General features: G+C 46.2%; 1 protein-coding gene and 2 pseudogenes across 3 annotated transcripts in view; 2 read left to right on the forward strand and 1 right to left on the reverse strand.

The window, feature by feature from the left end:
• Nucleotides 1-24,588, forward strand: part of SHMT1 (serine hydroxymethyltransferase 1) — a 77,556-nt gene that overhangs the window by 2,608 nt on the left and 50,360 nt on the right. The window contains exon 1 of one of the 3 annotated variants that reach the window (XM_068531513.1): nt 13,361-13,438. The exons of 1 other annotated variant lie outside the window; for it this stretch is intronic. The gene's annotated coding sequence lies outside the window, so the exon portion shown is untranslated. Of the gene's footprint in view, nt 1-13,360; nt 13,439-24,588 lie in introns of those variants that run through there. One more of the 3 variants, XM_068531514.1, reaches the window with a different exon arrangement.
• On the forward strand, nt 6,799-7,923 carry LOC137754562 (actin, cytoplasmic 1-like; annotated as a pseudogene).
• Nucleotides 19,273-20,245, reverse strand: LOC137754805 (nucleophosmin pseudogene; annotated as a pseudogene).

Below are 24,588 nucleotides of genomic sequence, written 5' to 3' on the forward strand. Positions count from 1 at the left end.
AGTTTTATAAAGGTTTTTAGTGGAGTGGTAAGCCAGAAACCCCCAGTCTGCGTCCAGCCTCCTCTTTGCAGAAATGACCTCAGCCAGAGAGGTGAAGGCACCTCTCTGAGCTTCAGTTTCCCCATCTGAAAAATGGGCACTAAGATCAGCAGCCGCGTGGAGATTCTGGGTGGGAATGACTTTTCTGTGGAATCAGTGAGTTTTGCAGCTGCCTCTCTGCCTTCGTGTCTCTGGCCATCAGGAATGAATAAACAAGGCTTTGGTTTTCCTGCAAGCAGAGGAGGATGGCAGCTTGTCTGGCCATCGGAGGGTGCAGAGGCCAGGGGCCTGGTCACTAGACAGGGAAATTGGGAAGTTTCCCACATTGTGTTCTTTCCCTCATCCTCCAGATTTTCTCCTTTTTTAACCCACCCCCCATGAGAAAAGCTTCATTATCTTTCCATGATGAGTAATATTTACATGTTATAAAAAATTCAAACAAACATGAAGAAAAAATTTAAAAGATATTTGCCATTATCTCACCATGGAGAGATAAGCACTTGACTTTTTTTTAACCTCCCTATTCCACTTAACAATTTATTATTTTTTAATTAATATATTAATTTATTTACTTTTGGTTGCGTTGGGTCTTCGTTGCTGCGCATGGGCTTTCTCTAGTTGAGGCGAGCGGGGGCTACTCTTCCTTGCTGTGCTCGGGCTTCTCATTGCGGTGGCTTCTGTTGCAGAGCACAGGCTCTAGGCACGTGGGCTTCAGTAGGTGTGGCACGCGGGCTCAGTCACTGTGGCTCTCGGGCTCTAGAGCACAGGCTCAGTAGTTGTGGCTCGCGGGCTCTAGAGCGCAGGCTCAGTAGTTGTGGCGCACAGGGCTTAGCTGCTCCGAAGCATATGGGATCTTCCTGGAACAGGGCTCGAACCCATTTCCCGTGCATTGGCAGGCAGATTCTTAACCACTGCGCCAGCAGGGAAGCCCCTCCACTTAACAATTTATTGTGGACACGGTACATGTTAGTGAATTAGGTCAATGTCATCGTCGCATGTGCCATGGAGTAAAGAGCAGAGACTTAGGAACCAGACGGCCTGTATCCAAATTCCTTTTCCTCTACTCACTGGGTGTGTGACCTCCTTTACCCCTCTGCACTGGCTTCCTCACCTATAAGATGGGAATGACCACAGCTTCCACCTTACAGGGTTGTGGTGATATCCAAATGAGCTGTCACCTGGCACACAGGTGCTAACCTCTCACTGCAGCCACACTTACTGTGAGCCGTTGTGATATGGAGGGACCGTGACGTTTTTAACCCATCTCCAATTCTGGGCACTTTTTACTAATATTCACACCTGTCTTTGCACCTTTGCTCAAGTATTTTCTCTCAAAGACAAATACCATATGATATCACTTACATGTGGAATCTAAAATACGGCACAAATGAACCTATCTATGAAATAGACTCACAGACATAGAGAACAAACTTGCGGTTGCCAAGGGGGAGAGGGGGTGGGGGAGGGATGGAGTGGGAGTTTGGGATTAGCAAAGGCAAACTATCATATATAGGATGGATAAACAACAAGGTCCTACTGTATAGCACAGGGAACTGTATTCAATATCCTGGGATAAACCATAATGGAAAAGAATATGAAAAAGAATGTATATATATATATATATATATATATATATATATAGAAAACTGAGTCACTTTGTTGTACGACAGAAATTAACACAATATTGTAAATCAACTATACTTTGGTAAAAATATACATTAAAAAATTTTTTTAAAGTATTTTCTCTCATTAAATTTCTAGAAGTGAACTTGCTTGGTCAAAGGATATGCCCTTTTACAATTTTGTTCCCCAGAAATTTTGTACCAATTTACATTCTTGCCAGAAAGGTGAAGAGTGCCCTTTTCCCCTCATCCTCGCCGACACCAGGCACTAGCCATTCTTTCACTTGGCCGAGTAGATGGTCAATGTTTCCTGGGCATTTACAATTATTTCTCCACGTCCAGCTGCCTGTAGCTGCCCTGGCCACCTTGCTAGCTGAACTTCATCTCCATTCACTCACTCAGCACATATTGAGAACTTAGTGCATGCCTGGCCCAGTTAGAGCCGGGCTACAGCAGAGACAACAGGGCACCCACCTCGGGAGGCGAGCCACCACATGGTTATAGCAAAGCGTCTGCTTCAGTGCCCAAGAAACTGTGCCGTATAGGTGAGATCTCTATACATAAATATAGAATATACATTTTGTAAATATATGAATGATATTACTATTATCACTATATATGACTCATTATCATTACACAGATCATGATAATATTGCATATTATCATGATCGTTTTCAGCCATAGGACCTTAGAAGTCACTTCTCCTCTCCAGCCTTCCATTTTCTCATCTGTAAACAGGCACAGTTGAGAGGAGGGGGTGGGACAGTGTGTGTTCGGAGCCTGGCAGTGAGGCTGTAGCGGCCTCCTCGTGCTGGCCATGCCCAGCCCAGGCCTGGGACACGAGCCTCTTGCTGGCCTCCCGCTCTCTGCAGCTGTTCCCCTCAGCACGTGGCTGGCACTGAGCTGAGCCACAGCAGCACCTTAGCTGCCAGGACCGTTTTAAGAAATTACTCCCATGATGGAAAGTGCAGAGTTGAAGGCTGATGATCTGCCACAAGCCACCTCCCAACTCAACTCCACTGGGTCCCTCCCAGCCTGGAGTCACAGCAAACACTCCCCAAACCCTATTTCTCAGGCTCAGCCCTCCGGGTCCCTCCCTCTAGGTCCAAGGAGGGGCATCCTGAGCTGCGTCTTAGGGCCTCCTGACCCCCTCCCCCACCTGCCCTGCCACTGCACCAACTGGAGACCCCCTTTGCCACCATCCTGCTGGCAACTTCTCCTCCCCCTTCACTAGTAGCCCCTCCAAAGGAAACGGAGGGAGGGGGGCCCACCTGGTGGTGCTACACCTGCCTTGGTGCCCTCACTTCCTGGTGCCCCCCTCCCAGGAGTGAAGCTGGCCACCTCCTTCACTTCTTCCTGGGCTCTTGCCACTCATTCATATTCTGTATTTGGTGGAGGTGGCAGCAAACAGAAAGAAGTTTTTCCCCGTTCGCATCCCATCATAAGTGTTTATATTAGTCAGGACTCTTGCAATGAAACCCGATTCACACCAGCTACAAATAAAGGAGCAGGGACTCATCGGTTTATGTAACTCAAAGGCCCAGGGTGAAGGTTCAGGTATGGCTGGATCCTGGGCTCCACGACCCCAGGGTTTTGTCTTTCTCCTTCGTGAAGCTCTGTCTTCTCTCTTCACTTCCACGGCTTTATTCTGAGACAAGCTCCACCCATGTGATGGGCCCTCACTTGCAGGCTCATCTGGAACTGGATGCTTGTGGCCTCAGTGGGGGAGAAGTCCGGGCTGGTCCAGGGTCCTTTCCAATCTATGATGAAGGACTCCAATGTCACACATACACACAGACGTCACACACGCTCAAAGGTCCCCCACGTGGATGGCACAGCCAATCATAAGTCGCACACTCACCCTTACACAGATGTGACTCAGTATTCACATGGATGTCTCACACACCCTGGAATCTTTCCCATTTAGATAGTATATTACAGTTGTATAAATGCCCACCCATGGAGGGCTAACTCATTTAGATTTCATTTATGTGCCACTTTTTCACAAACCTCTTACTTAAAGCAGGGTGCAATAAGTCTGATGTGTGTCAGAATGAAATAAAATAGTGCAGAGTCTTTGTAAGGATTAAATACATTCAATTAAAAAACAAACAAAACCCTGCCTACATCAAAAGGCACAGACTGAGAGGAAGTATTTACAATATGTATATCTGACAAAGGACTTACATCTGGATTATATAAGCACCCTTAAAAATCAATACTAAGGTTCACTTCACACCTGCTAGGTTGGCCTTAATGAAAGTATTTAAAAAAAAAAACAGAAAGGACTTCCCTGGTGGCGCAGTGGTTAAGAATCTGCCTGCCAATGCAGGGGACACGGGTTCGATCCCTGGTCCGGGAAGATCCCACGTGCCGCGGAGCAACTAAGCCCGTGCGCCACAACTACTGAGCCTGCGCTCTAGAGCCCGCGAGCCACAGCAAATGAAGCCGCGCGCCTAGAGCCCGTGCTCTTCAACAAGAGAAACCACCGCAATGAGAAGCCCGCGCACCACAATGAAGAGTAGCCCCTGCTCGCCGCAACTAGAGAAAAGCCCGTGCGCAGCAATGAAGACCCAACACAGCCAAAAATAAATAAATAAATAAATTTATTAAAAAAAGATAACAAGTATTGGTGAGGTTGTGGAGAAATTGGAACACTCCTACATTGCTGGTGGCGATGTAAAATGATGCAGCCACTCAGAAACAGCTTGGCAGTTCCTCAAAAAGTCAAATATAGAGCTGCCATGTGACTCATCGGTTGTGCTCCTGGACATCTACCCAAAAGGACTGAAAACAGATGCTCAAACAAATACTTGTGTACACACGTGAAAAGCAGTATTATTCATAATAACCAAAGGTGGAGAAAACCCAAATGTCCATCAACAGATGAAAGGATAAACAAGTGTGGTGTCTACACACAAGGGAATATTTTTTTTTAATAAATTTAATTATTTATATTTGTTTTTATTTTTGGCTGTGTTGGGTCTTCGTTGCTATGCGTGGGCTTTCTCTAGTTGCGGTGAGCAGGGGCTACTCTTCGTTGCGGTGTGCGGGCTTCTCATTGTCGTGGCTTCTCTTGTTGCAGAGCACGGGCTCTAGGCGCATGTGCTTCAGTAGTTGTGGCACGTGGGCTCAGTAGTTGTGGCTCGTGGGCTCTAGAGCGCAGGCTCCGTAGCTGTGGTACACGGGCTTAGTTGCCCCGCAGCATGTGGGATCTTCCCGGACCAGGGCTTGAATCCATGTCCCCTGCATTGCCAGGCAGACTCTTAACCACCGCGCCACCAGGGAAGCCCCCGCACAAGGGAATATTATTCATCCATAAAAAGGAAGAGACTACGACACAAGACACTGCATGGATGAACCTCAGAAACATGAAGCTCAGTGAGAGAAGCCAGACACAAAAGGCCACATACTGTATGATTCCATTGACATGAAACGTCCAGGATAGGTAAATCCATAGAGACAGAGGCAGATTGGTGGTTGCCGGGAGCTGGGAGGAGGGCAAATGGGGAGTGATTGCTTAATGGCCATGGATTTTCATTTTGGGGTGATGAAAATATCTTGAAACTAAACAGAGGTGCTGGTTGCACAATACCGTGAAAGTACTAAATGCCACTGAATTGTACACTTTAAAATGGGCCATGATGGAATACACGTTATTCAAATTTCACCTCAAGAAAATCAACAGTAAGAAAGTAAATAATCCAGTTTTCAAAATAGGCAGATGATTTGGACAGATGCTTAAATAAAGAAGATATACGAGTGGCAAAAAAACCACAAAAAACAACACATGAAAAAATGTTCAATATCATTAGTCTTCAGAGAAATGTGAATTAAAGCCACAATGCTATATCACTAAACGCGCACAAAGATGGCTAAAATTCAGTTTAACAATAGCAAATCCTGATGCGGGTACAGAGGACCTAGGACTCTCACACTTTGCTGGCGGGGCTCTAAGCCAGTACAACCACTCTGGAAAACAGTTTGGTTGTTTCTTATAAAGTTTAACATAGAAATCCCATAAGACCCAGCCATCCCATTTCCAGGTATTCACCCAAGAGAAATGAAAATGAATGTCCATCCAAAAGCCTTGCACATGAATATTCACAGCAGCTTTGTACAGAGTCTCCCCAAACTGGAAGCAACCCACACATCCCTCAGCTGGGGAATGGATAAACTGGAATCCTGCTCCTGGATGAGTCTCAAAAACTTTGTGTGAGTGAAAGAAGGCAAGACAAGAAAGACTGCAGACCGTGTGACTCCTTTCGTAGGGAATTCCCGGGAAACTAATCTAAGGGGACAGGAGGCAGGTGAGGGAGGCCTGCAAAGGGACAAGAAGGAACTTTTCACAAAGACGGAAAAGTTCTATTGTGTCCTGTAGCACGACAGTGGTCCGTACAGCGATTACATTGTGCTTTATGTAGATTACACCTCCGTAAAGTTTATTGGTAGCAACCGGCCTGGCCCTAAGTGCAGATCCTCTGTCCTGTACGCTGTCCGCACTCATTTCCTGCCTCTTTCCCTCCAAGCACCACTCCCCCTGCCCGTCCCTCACCCCGGACCGTGTTCAGGCCTCCGTGTCTTCACCTCTGCTGTCTTGTTCATGCTCTTCCCCTCCCAGCTCTGCTTGCTGAATCCTGACCCCACTGACACCCAGCTCTGCGAAGCTTCCTCATCCCACCCGCTTCCCTGACATGTGACTTTCACTTCTCTTTGGGCACTTAGAGGCATAACCCGCCAGCCAGGCCACCCATGGCGAGGCGATGGATGGGGGCAGGAGAGGGAAGACTTAGCTGAGAAGAGGCTGGAATGTAACGGACCCAGAGTCAGGGGCACGGAGGGACAGTGCAGTAATCGCCTCCTCAGCCCACTGTCCAGCAGGAGGGTGAGGGAACAAGTATGAACCCAGGAGGAGGGTGAGGAGGCAGGCATGGGCCAGACTTTAGAACTCAGAAGAGCCAGAACAGGGGCTCCTGCTGATTCAGCCTTTGATCCTAGGAAGGCAACCACGGTGGTGCATCAGTTAGAACACAGCCGCATGTAACAGAAAACTAAGTAACAGTGGCTTATGTAAGACAGAAGTTTATTTCTCTCTCATATATGGCAGCTTCACAGGGTCCCAGGGACTCAGTCCGTGGTCTGTCGTCCCCGACACCGGGGCGTCATGGTGGGCGTGGAGTAGAAGGATAGCTACGGTGGGAGAGGGGGCCCAGAGCAGGCGGGGCATCTTGACCCTCAAGTACCCCGTTGAGCACAGCATCAACAGCAACTGAGAGGACACAAGGGACACCTAGTGCCACACCTTCTATAGCGAGCTGGAGTGGCCCCCAAGGACCACCCGGTGACGCTGGCTGAGCGGGCTGCCACCACAACCCCAAGGCCAGCCGTGACATGACCCAGATCCTGTTCGAGACATTCAACACGCCATATAAGTGGCCATCCAGGCCGTGCCATCCCTGTGCAATGCCTCTAGCTGCACCTCTGGTATTGTTGTGGACCCGGGGGGTGGGTCACCCACATGGTGCCCATCTACGTGGGTTTACGCCCTGCCCCAGCCTTCCTGCGTCTGGACCTGGCTGGCTGGGACCTCATGCTGCCTGGCTACAGCTTCACCACCATGGCTGAGAGGGAAATCACGTGTGACATCAAGGAGCAGCTCTACTCGTGGCAGTGGACTTGCAGCAGGAGATGCCACCACTTCCTCCTCCTCCCCGAGAAGAGCTGCGAGCCACCCGACGGTCAGGTGCTCACCATCGACAAGGAGCGGGTTCTGTGTCCAGAGGCGCTTTTCCAGCCCTCCATCCTGGGTTTGGGGTCCTGTAGCATCCATGAGACCACCTTCCACTCCATCATCAAGGGTAACGTCCACATCCAGAAGGACCTGTCCGCCTTCATGGTGCTGTCTGGTGGGACTACCGTGTACCCCGGTATCCTGGGCAGGATGCAGAGGGAGATCAGGGCCCTGGCTGCCAGCAGGATGAAGATCAAGATTCTCACTCCCAGGACCTCCCTGGTTGTCCAGTGGCTAAGACTCCGCGCTCCCAATGCAGGGGGCCTGGGCTTGATGCCTGGTCCAGGAACTAAGATCCCACATGCCGTGTGGCACAGCCAAAAAAAAAAAAAAAAAAAGATGCTCACTCCTCCCGAACACAAGTACTTGGTGGGGATCAGGCTTCACCCTGGCCTCTCAGTCCACCTTCCAGCAGATATGGGTCAGCCAGAAGGACCCGGCCTCTCCATCGTCCACCACAAATGCTTCTAAACAGACTGCAAGCAGATGCACAGCATTTGCTGCATGAGTTCATTCAGAAGTATAAATTTGCCCTGGCAAGTGTACACACGTCGTGCCAGCCTCATGAAACTGGAATAAACCTTCGAAAATTGTCCTTGAAGCTTATATCTGAGATTGTAGAACTTGCTGCTGATTTTGACCTTGTATTCAATTCTTGCGCTGGTGTATGTTTACTACCCTGTGCATAACTTTGATCTAAGCCCCTAGGTACAGGCGGCTCTGTCACTTCGTGGCTGAGGTGTGAAAATGTATATGGAAGAGAAATCGTTGGCTGGATGAGAATCTGTGAGACTATGAATCTCCCGATCTGTGCAGGGTATTAACATGTCAGAACTGCCTATTCCAGGATTTCTCTAGAGGCTGGCAAGAGTCCTGAACCACCTGTCATTTCTGTCTTGCCGGCCTGACAGAGTCTGGGAAGGTCCAAGCCTTAGGACCTGCTTTCCTTTCTTACTTGATGTTTTCCTGCCAGTACACTGTGGGTTGTTACTAGCCTTGAGTTAGAAAATGGTTTGCATTTACACCTGTACATTTATTCGTCCTTTTAATTTATGTAAGATTTTTGTACACAATTCTCAGTTCCTTAAGAGGTGACGAGAAATTTTGGTTTTATATTGTCACGTGAGAACATTAGGCCCCAGCAACGCATCATTGTGAAGAAAAGTGCTGCAGTAAACCGAAAAAACAAAAACAAAAAACAAAAAGCAAAAAACAAACAAACATACAAAAGACCCTCTTTCAAGGCTTTGCCTTTGGAGGCTCACTCCATATCCCCTATTGAATATACAAAAAGGCACCCACATATCACAGAAAATATAATCCTTTGCTAAAAAATAAAATTTGAAAGGATTTTTATGGTTTTGCTTCTGAAAATATTTGGCACAAGTGGTTCACTCAACTTATGATTGACTGTAGTTTCTGAGCAATCAGCTTTCATCTTACTTTGTGGGGAATTCTTGCAAAATGAGAGAATCTACATGTTTTCTGCTGTCCTGAAAGTTTCATGAACACGAGATTTAATGACGAAGAAATTGACTATAATGTTATATTTTGTAGGCATTTAATTAAACATTTATTAATCTTGGTTTTACAGGTTTTAAAAAAATTTTTTGGATGTAACAAAATAAATTTTTAGATGTCAAATATAAATGAAGGCCCTTGAAACAGTCATAAGTCCTGGACTTGGTGCCAAAAGAGCGTGCCAGACAAAGTGGGAGCTCTTCCTGGAAGCTGAGAGTGTGGACCCTGCAGAGGCTCCCTCACCTGTAAATCATTGCAGGGTGGTCCCATGGGAGGGAGCAGCTGGGCCCCGTTCATGGCCAAGGCTGGAACTGGGGCCAAGGCAGAGGCTGCAGGGAAACAGGTTCTGTCCCTCAGGAAGCTGGTCAGAGCTGCCGACAGGAGGACTGTCCTGTCTGGGAAGCACCACTGGAATGGAAATAAAGATTTCTCTGTAGGTCAGGAGAGGCTCGGTTCTGCTGCAGTAACAAATGAGCCCCAAACCACTAGGCTTCTACCAACAAAGAGTCCTTTCACATACTATGAGTCCATCGTGGGTCACCTGGGAGCTCTAATCCGCATCACCCACACTTGATGCCCCAGCCTGAAGGAGCAGCCCCTGTGTGGGGCACGGTCCCCAGCACAGCAGAGGAAAAAGAGAAAACTGTTGCTAGTTACGCATCAACCAGTAAAGCTTCTGCTAGGAAGTGACCCATGTCACTTTTGCTCGCATCTGACAAAGATTCTCTCCTTGACCAGACTCTGCTCAGGCTCCTCTAAGTTCTCTTTCAACTAGCCTTCGACTTTTAGACTTCAGTGTCCATCTCTGCGTTGTCCAGTTTTAGCAAGAGTCTTGCTAAGTCAGTTTAGCCAGAATCCCCCATCCTCTGTCACCTGATCACCCTCCGTACCTAATCCAGTTCTTCATCTTCCACCAACCCCAGGTGATGCGCCACCTCCCTGACCTCTCTCCAGCAAAGATCTTGTTTAGCCAGAATCATCCCTTACCCCTGTTTCCTTTTATCAATTTTCCATCCACGGACTCCACATTGCTCCTAGGTTATAAATTCCCACTTTACCTCGTCGTGCTCGGCGGCGAGCCCAATCCCTCTTCCCCACTGCAAATCCCCACTTACCCCGATGACCCCTCTTGAATAAAGCCTGCCTTACCAGTCTTTAACAGGGGTCAGGATGAATCATTTTTTTCTTTAACGCATCCATTGGCCAGAGGAAGGCAGGTGACCAAGAGTGCTGTTAATGGAGCAGGGACGGAGAGGTCTCCAGCAGAAAGTGGCAGTGCACGCTTGTGAATAATAACGCAATCCTCCACCACTTTCCTCTGAGAGAGAAACCCACAGGCAAGTCTCTGTGAAGCAGACCCCACCCAAGACAGCTGTCTTGTCTGTTAGGTCTCGTGCAACCACGTCTGGGATGGGGGGCGGGGGAGTCACTTGCCTGAGGTCACAGAGCCAGGAAGTGGTGGATCATCAGAAGTTCCTCTCCCTCCCCCACTTTTAACCTCTTCATCCATCAGATCGTTTCTGAGTCACACACCTGCCCTTCAAGCCAGTGTGAATGCCTGACTCAGCTGGGGTAGGGGTGGGGAGTCACAGAATCTCTCTGTTGGGGCAGCCTGTTTGCGAGAGATGTAGGTAACCTGCCCCAGGCTGAAAGGGCATTTTATGCGTGAATCTCGATGAGTTCCTTTTTAAAAAGTATATTTTCACCATGTCATTTATTTGCATAAGTACCTGTAATGGCTTCCAACTGCCAACCTTGGAGTCTAGTCTGAACTCACGTCCCCTCTGCCAGCCATGCTCAAAGGCGGTGTCAATTTCCCTCAGGATACAAAAATTGGGGTAATAGTAGGAGGGGAAAATGGGTACTAGGAGAGCAACCAGCAATAGCCATTAACGTTTACCACTGTGATATGCTCTTCCTGCAGTAAAAGCAATGCCGCACGCAGATGAATTACCTGTCCCAGTTTCCTTCTAGTGGGACCGTGTGACAGTGTTCTGGACAATGGAATGTGGGCAGAAGTAATTTACACCGCTTTAGGGTTTGGTCCATAAAAATCTCCAGTCTCACAACGTCAAAGAAATCCAGAGCCTGCCAGTAGTTAAAGTTGTAAAAGCAGGTTTTACTTAACTATTGCAATAAGGGGTGTCAACTACGATTGGCACTCGCCACTGGCACTTGCCATCGGTAATCTACAAGGATTACATCATGTGCTCTGCAGCTGCTGACTTTCAACATCCCCCCCCACCGCCCCGGAAAGGAGTTCAGGGTGGAGAGCTGAAATGAGGTCCTCTATGCTCTGGGAAAAACTGGCAGAACAGATCTTCAGAGAGTTAAATATTTTCAGGAGCTGATTTTATGAGCCCAGTTCTTGTATTTCCTCATATCTAGAAAAGCACTAAAATCCTTCATGGTGACGACTGCTCCTCGTGACTGACTAGCAGAAACCTGCTGCAAAATAATATGTGCTCGACTGCGTGTACTTCCCCCTTTGCCCAAATCACATATATCCTGACCTTCCCTGCTGCCTCTTTGGAGCAGTTTCTCAGAGCTCTCTGAAGTGCTGTCTCCCAGGCTGCAGCCCTCATTTTGCCCCAAGTTCAACTTAACTCACAACTCTCACGTTGTGCAATTTCTTTAAGTCGACAGGGGAAAAGGGGCCTCATGATAAGACTGGGCTCAGCTCTGAATACGAGGAGGAAACACGGGAATACAACAAAGGTGGGGTCAGTGAATGGAAAATTATTAAGGAAATATCAGGGATAAGGGGGGATTCTGGCTAAACAAGACTTTTGCTGAAGGCAAGCCAGGGTGATCAGTCATCACTTGGGGGCAATGGAGGATGAGGAATTTGGTCAGATATCCAGGATGATCAGATATCAAGGGGGGAAATTCTGGCCAAACTGACTTAGCAGGATTCTTGCTAAAACTGGGCTCGTGGAGGATATGCCCAAGGACGGGGCCAAGTTGGACTCAGAGGAGCCAGAGTGAAGTTTGGTCAAGGAGAGAATCTTTGCCAACAATCTTCCATTGGATCCTTATGTTTAAACAGCAGCTACAATGAATACTTAGGGGACAGTTGAGGAAACTTGAAAATAGACTGGATGTGAGGTGGCATTATAGAATTTTAAATTTTCTTGCATGTGATGATGCCTCTTTCGTTATGTAGGATATCCTTATGTTTAAGAGACGCGTGCCTAAGTACTTAGAGGTGAAACTCACGCAAGAGCTCAGCAGTGGGTTTGGTTTAGGGCTGACAAAGTCACACTACACAATGCTCACACAGCACCTCGCTGACTTAGAAAGGATGTGGAACAGGAAGCACAGCAGTACTTCATACAGCTCTCCATACCCCTGATCACTGCACTTGGGGCAGGTTCTAGTCCCAGGGGATTTCAGCAGAGGAGCCACTGGTCCCATGGGGCTGGTCCCATGGGCCTGTGAAGGTAAGAGGCCACTTGCATTCTCCAGCAGAGCTACAGCCCATACATTTCAAGTTGTGCCAGGCTGGCTAAGGACAGCAAGCCGAGGGGTGGCCTTCGGTCAGTTTAAGAGCACACACGGAACCTCATCTAAGTGCAGACCACAAGTCAATTCTTGAGGCTGGAGGAGGGATTCACAGTTAGCTGTGAAAGTTCCCCCTCTAGTCATGATGTCTGCGCCTTCTTTTGAAGTGGTTGAACAAAAAAGTTAACTGTAAATAAGACGAAAGGCTGACACTTGTTGAATCTAGGTAATGAGTTAATCAAACTATTCTTCCAGTGCTTCAGTGGTTGAAAATTTTTATTACAGGAAATCAAAAGAAATAAAATTTAAAATGGAGGTGTTCACCTCCTGCTTTCATTTCCTGTGTGGTTTACTGGTGAGCTGATTCTGCCTGTTTAAAGCTCCCTGCTCTCAAGTCATCGCACAGGTCTCCCCGCTTTCGCACAGCACTCCGTCCCCATCTCCTGACTACCGGATCCATCGCTCCCTCCAATCCAAGTACTTCTTCTTCTGGAAGCACGTGCCATTAGACTCTTTCTGTTGCCTTCCTTCAGGCACAGAAAAAAAAAAAATTTCTTTTTTTTTGGCCTTAAACCAAAAAAAAAAAAAAAAAAAACTTTTCCACATAACCAGGAAGTGCCGTGTCCGGCAGGCTTGGACCCAGGGATCAAAGCATGCGGCCAGGCCCCATTGCTCTGGCTCCATCACTTGGCTGCTGCTCTGCGCGGTTGCGCACAACCACGCTTCGCGTGGCAACTACCAGCTCCCGAGGCGGCTGCTTCTGTGCAGCAGCCTTTGCCCCAGCATGCTCAGCGATAGTCCAAGGCTTGCTCTGATTGGCCAGGCTTAGTCACATGCCCACCCCTGAACCAATCAGGGAACGTTGGCCCTGACTGGCCTGCCTGAGTCATATGCTCCACACCTGGCCCTGAGGTGAGTCAGCGACTGCATCGACCCGGCGAAGGCGAAGCCTCGGAGGCAGGTGACTCTGGGGCTGGGGTTCGGGCGTCTGTGAGAGACGAGACCGGAGATGCGGGTGCCTGGTTGGTGACCTGGTCCAGCCCACTTCAGAGGCCGTTAGCGTCCTTGCTGGTTCTGAGCGCTTTTTCGCCCTGTGAGTCCCCGGCGTGGGTTTTGGACCCGGAAAGGCTTGGCTGGTTGGCTGGACTTTTCTCCTCCTCAAAGTCCTGGTGAACCTGCTTCCCTGGCGCTCAGGCGCCTTTTCAGGAGCCGCGCCGCTGGGGCCGTAGTTCACAGAGCGGCCGTCAGGTGGCAATGGAGAGGCAAGAAGCCAGTCTCCAGCCTGTTCTTTGGGTTTTGCTTTTTAACTTTGTCGACTTAAAATGCACAACGTGATAGTTGTGAGTTCAGTTTTATTTGGGGCAAAACGAGGACTGCGGCCCGGGAGACAGCACTTCAGAGAGCTCTGAGAAACTGCTCCAGAGAGGCAGCGGGGAAGGTCAGGATAGGTGCGATTTTGGTGAAGGGGGAGTACGTGCAGTCGAGCACATATTTTTTTGCAGCAGGTTTCTGCTAGTCACGAGGAGCAGTCGTCACCATGAAGGATTTTAGTGCTTTTCTAGATATGAGGAAATGCAAGAACTGGGCTCATAAAATCAGCTCCTGAAAATATTTAACTCTTTGAAGACCTGTTCTGCCAGTTTTCCCAGAGCACGGAGCGCCTCATTTCTGCTCTTCACCCTGAACTCGTTTCCGGGGGTGGGGGTGGGGGGTTGTTGAAAGTCAGCAGCTGCAGAGCACATGATTTAATCCTTGTAGAGGTAGATGGCAAGTGCCAATTGTAGTTGACAGGGCCCCCTTGCAGTCATAAATTTGTCCATGCTTTGGGAGGCGTTTCATGACCGATTCGTCCCACAGTGCTAGGAAGGCTCATTCCCAGGTCTGGCGAAGATTTCGCTGAGAGGTCATTCAGTGTGCTGTTACTGGGCTAGGTCTTATAAACAATAACTAAAGACTCTAGACCACCTGTCTTACTAGTCTATCATGGTCCAGGAAAAAATCCCTCTTGTTGTATCTTCCCATATCTAGAGTTACACTAGTACAATCATTGATCTCACACAGAACTATATATTTTTGTCGGTGGCTCAGTCACACATCTGGTAATGCAAGAAACAACAATCTTGTAAAACAGGTAGAATACAGATAACATAGCTAGCAGTATTATTCAAGTCGTAAGTGAGAATTAAGGCAAGAACTTCCATTAGGTGCAGCCCAGTATATCCTTAGGTCATCTGACTTGGTCTGTCCTGTACCGATCCTTATCTTTCAGGGAAATGATATACTGGCGCTGTCCATAAGACCCCCAGCCCAACTTCCTGGTGTTACTAGGCTGGTTATCCTTAGTATAATTTAATTGTTCCCAAGATAAAAGGGGGCCTTAAAACTTAAATGAGCAGAGCCTGGTGTTAACCACATAAATCCATCCCATAATTATAGGAGGTTTTACTCCTTGGCTGAAATTTTGCTGCTGCTCTGATTGAGCTTGAATAACTTTAGAGGAAAATTCATTTTTTTGGCCAGGGTCAGAGCAGGTATTATTAATTGGCTAGGTGAGGGGATCCCATCTAGTAATATCAAGAGTAGCCTGGGGCTTCCCTGGTGGCGCAGTGGTTGAGAGTCTGCCTGCCAATGCAGGGGACACGGGTTTGATCCCTGGCCCGGGAGGATCCCACATGCCGTGGAGCAACTAGGCCCGTGCGCCACAACTCCTGAGCCTGAGCTCTAGAGCCTGCAAGCCACAACTACTGAGCCCACGTGCCACAACTAGAGAAAGCCTGCGCTCAGCAATGAAGACCCAACACAGCCATAAATAAATAAATAAATTTATTTTCTTTTAAAAAAGAGTAGCCTGAACAGGACTGAACTTTCTTTCTTGTAAAATAAAGGTTCTAAGGGCCATCCAATTAGAGTCTTGGAGTGGAGAAATCCACCAAGGTAATCCAGAAGGACTAGACACGGGTAATTGGCCACAAACCCAACAATTGGATTGATTTTTAAGACTAGCATAGAATCGTGTCCATGATAGAAAAACATCTGATTTATATGCAAGGGTCCTGGAAGACAAGAAAACATTATAAATGATCATACGAATCAGGTCCAGCATCTTGGGTAAACTGTCTACTTCTGATGTCGTCTTCTTAACATCCTGCTGTGAGTGTAGTTTCCTCTGTTTGAGCATGATTTTTTTTTAAAAATTTATTTATTTATTATTTTTGGCTGTGTTGGGTCTTCGTTTCTGTGCGAGGGCTTTCTCTAGTTGCGGCAAGTGGGGGCCACTCTTCATCGCGGTGCGCGGGCCTCCCACCATCGCGGCCTCTCTTGTTGCGGAGCACAGGCTCCAGACGCGCAGGCTCAGTAGTTGTGGCTCACGGGTCTAGTTGCTCTGCGGCATGTGGGATCTTCCCAGACCAGGGCTCGAACCCGTGTCCCCTGCATTGGCAGGCAGATTCTCAACCACTGCGCCACCAGGGAAGCCCTGAGCATCATTTTAAGGCGAGTTTGAGGTCAGCAGTCCTCTCTATAGACCAGTCCGGTGCAGGGGCCCTTTGTGAGTGGAAATTAATCCAAGAATCAATTCCCTTCAGTTTCGCTGTGCATGAGCTAGTTAAGAGTACCTGATAGGGTCCTTCCATCTAGGTTGGAGATAGTCCTTTAAACTATGTCTTTTCCAGCATGCATAATCCCCTGGTTGCACATTGTCGTGGGGCATCTGATCTTCATCCAAAAATAGATTACTGAGATAGGCCTCAGAAACAAATTGAGAGTGTCCTTTCAGTAATTCAATTAAACTTTTCATTAATATAACATAACAGCAAGGAACTATCTGGGAAGTGAGTCTTAGTAAATACAGACCTCCGTTAACAAAACTGGAACTTAATATTCACTGAAACATAATCCTTTTCTCTCTAAAATTACCCTCATGTTTACCAAATATAACCAAATTAAGACTAGTTTGTTTGCAAAATAAGTCTGGTCTCAATAAACTTGGCCTGATAATTTATATAACTATCATTGATCATATAGGCTTTTTGCTTTGCTGAAACTTCTATAAGGAGTCTCATACTGAACTTTTAAGACCTCTCAGGGTTAGGAAAGTCACTCCAAGGGCTTATCACAGATTTCACCTAACAGATCTAGGTGAATTCCTCCCTTTTTAAGGTCCCCCAAATACCTTGAGCTTTCTGTGCCTGTTAGTGAGCGGCCTTCCTAATTTACCTGATAAAGCTGCTAGGAACCTAAGAGTTTACAATCTCTGGAGGGAGCAGTTAAAGAAAAAAGATATGTTCCAATCCTGCTTACAAAGATATAATTTACCAAATTACTGTAAGTCATAATGAGTTTGAGGGAAAGGTTTCCTAATACCTGGAAAACACGGATTTAAACCAGTAATTTTTCAGATAGAAACCATAAAAACTATAACCATATTCAGCAGTTCACTCAGTCTTATGTAACTATTTTTGTTAACAGTTTCTCATTAGGATTCTTTAATTTCTTACCCAGTTCAGCATTATGGTCTGAAAGTCAGAAACTTGTATTTGTCCAAAAGTCCTTTTTATAAATCTTCTTGAAGAGGAAACATTTTTGCAAAGGCATCAGAATAAAACCATAACTGTCTGTAATGATGAAAGACTTAAAAAGGCATGTTTAAATCTGATTACAATGCAACTGACAAAGAAACTTGGTTACTGCTGTGACATACAACACTTTCAGATAATAACTAGAATTATGACTGATAACACTTTACCAGGACATATCAGGATTTTAGGAACTCCATATAATTTCTAGGATATCTATATTAGTAACATTTACCATACAATATAACCTAAGAAGATTTATTACTCATTTGACAATACTTCCCATGTAATTTAACATACCAAATGAACCCAATTCGTCTAATATCTCTCTTTGGGATGTTTCAGGTGCCCTTTGAAGCATGCCAAAGTTAGCTAGAGGTCAAAAGGACTTCACTGGAATTTGATTTAGGAGGGTTTTTTTTAAAGCTTTTATTGAATTTGTTATGATATTGCTTTTGTTTTATGTTTTTGGTTTGTTTTTGTTTTTTTTTTTTGAGGCATGTGGGATCTTAGCTATCCCACCAGGGATTGAGCCCACACCACCTGCGTTGGAAGGTGAAGTCTTAACCACTGGACTGCCAGGGAAGTCCCTGATTCAGGAAGTTTTGTCAAAAAAACAATACCAAAAAGGGTTTAGAACACTCAGATAGGACAACAGGTCACTCTGAAACAATAGTTATTGACTTAGCCAAAGTAACAATAAAGATTTCAAAGGCAAATACAGAACAAATCACTTAAAAGGAAAGAAACTTGAAATCTGTTATCAAAGGCAGTTCAACATTTTAAGAAATCTTGTCCTCTTAAGAGAGAGAAAAACAAAATTCAAGTTTTGCACCCGCTTGCTTTTAAAATTCATTTAGTCAAATTTTTTAAAATTAAATTATTAATTTATTTTTAATTTTTGGCTGCGTTGGGTCTTTGTTGTTGCGCGCGGGCTTTCTCTAGTCGCAGCGAGCAGGGGCTACTCTTCGTTGCGGTGCGCTGGCTTCTCACTGCGGTGGCTTCTCTTGTTGCGGAGCACGGGCTCTAGGCGTGTGGGCTTAAGTAGTTGCAGCGTGTGGGCTCAGTAGTTGTGGCACATGGGCTTAGCTGCTCCGCAGCACGTGGGATCTTCCCGGACTTGGGCTCAAACCCGTGTCCCCTGCATTGGCAGGCAGATTCTTAACCACTGTGCCACCAGGGAAGTCCCTACTCAATTAAATTTATTTTAATGTTAGTCAATCCTGACCATGCACATAACTCTTTTCTTGGGGTCCACTTTCCACAAACCTTTCCTTACTTTCTGTATCCATCATTTTATTTTCCCATTCAGAAACAGCCACCTGTAAGTCAGACCTACTTCCTTTTCCCTTAATAAAATGTAATTCCATTCTTCACCCCTTCTTTACTGGAAACACACACCCTACTTTCCTACTGTAGACTGAAATGTTTCCTTTATTATTTCTATTAGCTTTAATTACATGTTTAAATTAGAATCCTCAGCTCTTAAACCTTAATTTCTTGTGAAAACTAAGAGGTAAGCAATTATGAACTGTCCTTTACATTGGCATTCTGTAGATTGGTGAACATAAATACCAGTGATATTTTCTAAAAATATTTGCTTTCTTTAGAGAACGTGACACCAAACATATTCATTAATAGTCCTAAATACCTTTTGTTTCTCTGTAAAAGGAAGCCAATGTTCAGTAATTAATATTTCGGTATATTATTTTACTTGGGAATGCTAGCTATTCAATAAGCTTCCATCACTTAACTTAATTTAGCACAGCTCTAGAATTTCAAGTTACCAGAATCTGGAGAGACTATTTTATCTTATTTTATTTTTTAATTAATATACTGAGTTTAGGCTGGCCAGGGCCCCGGCTGGGCTGCGCCTAGCTCCACAGGGGCGGGCAGGGGGATGCCCAGGGGACCATGGGCCCAGGGCCCTGAAGCCTCCGGGGCCACATCCCTCTGAGCAGCGAGTGGGATCTGGGGCGGGGCGCCGAGCGCGGACAGGCCTGGAGAGAAAAACAAAACAAAACAAAACTGAGTTTATTTCACATGTATATTTTTGTCTCCCCACCATTTCCATTTGTCTGACCACCACTACTACTATGTCCTATCATAACATTCCATACATACTTAAAACCAAGCAAAGGGTGGAGTTCCATCTTTAAAAACTAAACAGGCGTTTTGGACAACACATTCTTGGCAATGGAACCTGGACAGCTCTCAGACACGGTAGGGAAAGTTCCCACTCTGCACTCTAAAAAGGACAGCCAGATAGCAACTGTTACAGAAATGAAATAAGACGGGAGATTTTAACGAACTGTTGAAACTATTTTCTTAAAGAGACTTCCTCCACTGCCGGAGATCTTGAATAGCCTCCTGGTCAGTCATCCGGAAACAATTCTTCACATAATTGATGAATTTGGCTTCCACTTTGGGAAGGGAACCACCTTTTTCTATACTTGCTTGCATTTTTGCTTTACTGTCTTCTAAGAGCTAGGTCCTTTCGGTGTTTTAGGAGTTTTTGCCTGTTTTTTGAAGGATTCTTGACCTGTTGATCTTGGTGTTGATGGTTTTGAGTCTTTTCCATTCTGGTTTGATTTCTGTGCACTTTTGGCTGGAGTGTCTCGTACAGATTTCTTTACTGGAGCTTTTTCTTCAGCCTCCTCATCATCAGAGTCGTCATCATCATTGTCATCTTCATCATCCTCTTCATCTTCAGCAGCAGCAAGTTTTGCTTTTTTCTGTGGAAGCTTGCTACCACTTCCAGGGGCAGAACGCTTTCCAGATATACTTAGGAGTGTCACATCCTCCTCCTCTTTGTCTTCTGACTCTTCATCTTCCTCCACAGCTACTAAGTGCTGTCCGCTAATACGCACAGGCCCTGAGCCACACTTCAACCATCAGACCGCAGGTGGTGGTATTTCAAAGCCCCCAAGGGAAACCGTTGGCTGCACAGACATTTTCAAAGTTGCCAGTGTTACTTTGATTGGACTGCCTTCATAATTCATCGCCTCTGCTTCGACAGTGTGCAGTTCATCCTTTGCGCCAGCCCCTAAGCTGACCGTTCTTAAAGATGACTGGTGCCCATTTTCATCATCATCCACCTTAAAGTGATCATCTTTGTCGGCCTTCAGTTCACAACAGAAAAGATAGTTCTGGGGCCTCAGGGGGCTCATGTCCACGTCCATCGAATCTTCCATGGGTTGGTGGCACGCACTTAGGTGGGAGAGGAGGCGGACGGAGAAAAAAGACTACTGCTCCAGGGAACAGGTGCACAGGACAGAATCACACCAGGTGGAGAGACTATTTTAGATGGACATTCCTAAAGCATAATTATTCTTAACAGAGTTTATCTAAAAGCTCTTATCTCATTTATATTTTCTTTCCTTAAAAGTTTTTTCACATCAAGTTACTTTCCTTGCTGACAAATTTGTAACAGATATAACAAGATTTTATTTAGCTTATATTAAACTGAGGCACAATAAAGTATTATACTTAATGTTGATGACTCTAAAGACATGTCTATATTAATTAGATCAACAAACAAACATTAATACCAGGTATTAATTTAATACTATTTCCCAGTTCACGTGAACCTGAAATTCATTTAGCTTAATTTCTCTTGCATTTAGAATTGTTTGATTTGTAAGCGCTTACTTTTCTTTAAGCCAATTAAATAGAGCTCATTTACAAATTAACCACAGCAATATTATCCAAGACAAAGACACGTACTGAGACATACATATATCCAGACAGACACAACAAGAAATCTAGCTGCATTTTCTAAACTTAGTCATGAATCAGATATTACAATATAAAACTCACTAGTTTATAAACAACACTTGGAATAAGAAAAAATTTTTAAGGTTTTTTTTTTTTTTTTTGTCCTTTTTATCCCTCAGTCTCAGGAATTAGATATGGTCTAGATAAGATAAGTGATCCTGAGAGCTCTGGTCTCAAGGCACAGGGAGAGAAAATCAGGCTTTCCTAGTAGAACTCATTCCCTAAGGGTCAGAATTCTGAAGATTTTTTTTCCTTCAAGCTAGCTTTCTCTACTGGTTGGGAATTAAACAGGGGTTGGTTAACCTTTGACTGGCATTGTGTACTCAGTTGGCACAATTGAAGGTTCATAATTTTCGTAGATACTCCCTTTTCTTTCTTTCCTTTTTTTTTTTTTAATGGTCTTCAAAGGTTGGTCAGCCAGTGTATCAAAGGTGTTTGTATGTAACATGGACCAGCCTGGATTGTGTTTTTGACTAGAGTAGATAAATCCTCATCGAAGCCTTCTAAAAAGGCGGAGTTAAGCAGAGAATCATCTTGGTGGTTAGAGAATGATTCAGGTGTCAAGCCAGAATGTTGCTTAAAAGTTTTTTTTTTTCCTGTCAAACCTTCCCTAATAGTTCAGAACTGATTCATCCGATCTTTGCTTGCACTGTTGAATCTCTGTCCAGTCTACGGTTTTTGGAAAAAGCTCTGGGATAAATTCAAGTAATTTCTGAGCTAATTCCTTGTATTCAGTGCAAGCCTCTGGACTATGTGATTCAAAATCCATTAAGGGGCTTTTCCATCCTGCCTTCTCTATCCATTCCCTTGCTTGGCTTTCAGAAACTAACAGCTGTATTAATTGATATAGATCTGGAAACCCGGGCTCGTAGGTCCGGATGGTTAATTCAAAGTCCTTAGCAAATCCCAATGAATCCTGACTTGGATCGGGAAATTCCTTAGCCAAAACTCTAAGTTCTACTTGGGTCCAGAGTGTGTACATAAGCTCCAAGGACGGTTCACCTCTCCCTGTAATGAGTTTCTCCTTAAAGGGAGCTATAGGGCTTCCCTGGTGGTGCAGTGGTTAAGAATCCGCCTGCCAATGCAGGGGACACAGGTTTGAGCCCGGGTGCGGGAAGATCCCACATGCCACGGAGCAACTAAGCCTGTGCGCCACGGCTACTGAGCCTGCGCTCTAGAGCCCGTGAGCCACAACTACTGAGCCCACGAGCCACAACTACTGAAGCTTGTGTGCCTAGAGCCCATGCTCCGCAACAAGAGAAACCACCGCAGTGAGACGCCCGCGCACTGCAACGAAGAGTAGCCCTCACTCGCCGCAACTAGAGAAAAGCCCGCGCGCAGCATCGAAGACCCAATGCAGCCAAAAACAAATAAATAAAATAAATAAATTTATTTAGAAAAGGGAACTATAATCACTTCTGATTTTTTGGTCCTCCTTTGCTGGGGAGAGGGCAGCGGCAGGAGGCAGAAGAGTTGGGAGAGAAAAAGGAGATGGCGTCTGGACCATTCAGATAGAAGAGGCCACGTGGGAGGAGCAGAGGGAGAGACGGAGTCAGAGACAGAGGGCCAGCTGCCTATTTAGAAGCTTCTAGACACCAATCAAAGTAAGCATTCCATGCAATCTGTTTGATCTTACGGCGGCTTTTTCTTTTTTTTAAATAAATTTATGTATTTATTTATTTATTTTTGGCTGTGTTGGGTCTTCGTTTCTGTGCGAGGGCTTTCTCTAGTTGTGGCAAGCGGAGGCCACTCTTCATTGCGGTGTGCGGGCCTTTCACTGTTGCAGCCTCTCTTGTTGCAGGGCACAGGCTCCAGACATACAGGCTCAGTAGTTGTGGCTCACGGGCCTAGTTGCTCCGTGGCATGTGGGATCTTCCCAGACCAGGGCTCGAACCCGTGTCCCCTGCATTGGCAGGCAGATTCTCAACCACTGCGCCACCAAGGAAGCCCACAGTGGCTTTTTCTAATTCTGTGCACAAAACAGCAATTTGGGGATAGCAGAAGAACCCCAGTTTGGCCATTGTATGTGGAGAGCTCCTTTAGTATAATTTCCCCAATTACGTAGGTACTTGCATGTATAAACCTGGCTGAGGTGTTAGCCAGAGGCTGGCTTTCTAATGCCCCTTGTTTCTGTGTTTGAGAGGCTCTATTTCCCATATTTAAAATATTTATTTATTTATTTATTTATTTGGTTGCACTGGGTCTTAGTTGCGGCAGGCGGGCTCCTTAGTCGCCGCTCGCCGGCTCCTTAGTTGTGGCATGCGAACTCTTAGTTGTGGCATGCATGTGGGATCAAGTTCCCTGACTAGGGATGAAACCCGAGCCCCCTGCACTGGGAGCGCGGAGTCTTAACCACTGCGCCAGCAGGGAAGTCCCCTATTCCCCATTTTAAAGTAGAATTTGTTGGGGATAAAACTTACTAGTGAAACTGTCTGGCTGCCGGTGTGCTGCTTGTGAGCTTACCTCCTCTAGGCGTCCCCCCAGAGTCGTTTCAGCCCTCCTACATGTCTCAGTTTCTCCCTTTGGTGGTCTGAGACCACCACAGGTGCTCGCTGAATGGCCGATTCTTACCTGCGACCGCTGGATGAGCAAGCGTTTTAATTAACAAGTGGGCCTCCCTATGGGACCACTGCACGGTATGAGGACTCTGCCTCCAAGCCGTGCCCAGCCGGGAGGAGTCTTGTCCCTTTTCTTTGGAGCAAAGCTCTCATGTAATATCTTCACTTTTATCCCAACAAATTCTATTAAGGTGGCCAAATTGAGGAGAAGCGTCAGATCAGCCTCTTACGTAACCACTCAGCGCAGACAACTCTGTCTCCTACAACTGAGCAAACCCTGGTATCTTTCAACCAAGCCCCCCCACCCCAGTATCTTTCAACTGGGTGGGTATTCCCCGGTATCTTTCAGCCAGGCCCACCCCCCACACGTATCTTTCAACTGGGAGGGGTCAGGTACCTGCTATACACCCCCAAATAAAACTCAGGATCATCAACCAATACGGGAGATCTGAGAACCAGGAGAGACTCCCCCAGATTCGTCTGGACTCTCCAAGGTGGCAGATGGGCGCAAGGGGCCTCTGCTGGTACCAAGGCTCTGGTTCCTCACAGAGTTCCAGCGAAGGAGAGAAGCCCATTCTGGATCCCTTCGTGGTTGCCATAAAAACTGTCAACTAAAAAAATTCACAACATGAGGGTTGCAAGTTAAGTTTTTTGGGGGGCAAAATGAGGACTGCAGCCCGGGAGACAGCACTTCAGAGAGCTCTGAGAAACTGCTCCAAAGAGGCAGCGGGGAAGGTCAGAATATATGTGATTTGGGCAAAGGGGAGAGTACATGCAATCGAGCACATATTTTTTTGCAGCAGGTTTCTGCTAGTCACGAGGAGCAGTTGTCACCATGAAGGATTTTAGTGCTTTTCTAGATACGAGGAAATACAAGAACTGGGCTCATAAAATCAGCTCCTGAAAATATTTAACTCTCTGAAGACCTGTTCTGCCAGTTTTCCCAGAGCACGGAGGCCTCATTTCAGCTCTCCACCCTGAACTCCTTTCAGGGGGGGTGTTGAAAGTCAGCAGCTGCAGAGCACATGATTTAATCCTTGTAGAGGTAGATGGCAAGTGCCAATTTGTTGTTGACACTTTATAGTGAATTATAAACTATACATGGAAAAGCGTATCGTGCAGTCGATAAATCCTCACAAACTGGACAAGCCTGCGAGGCCAGTGTCCAGCTCGGGAACTTGTGAGCTTTCTCCACGTCGTGG

This window comes from Eschrichtius robustus, chromosome 20, assembly GCF_028021215.1.
Source record: "Eschrichtius robustus isolate mEscRob2 chromosome 20, mEscRob2.pri, whole genome shotgun sequence".
NCBI classification, from domain to species: Eukaryota; Metazoa; Chordata; class Mammalia; order Artiodactyla; family Eschrichtiidae; genus Eschrichtius; species Eschrichtius robustus.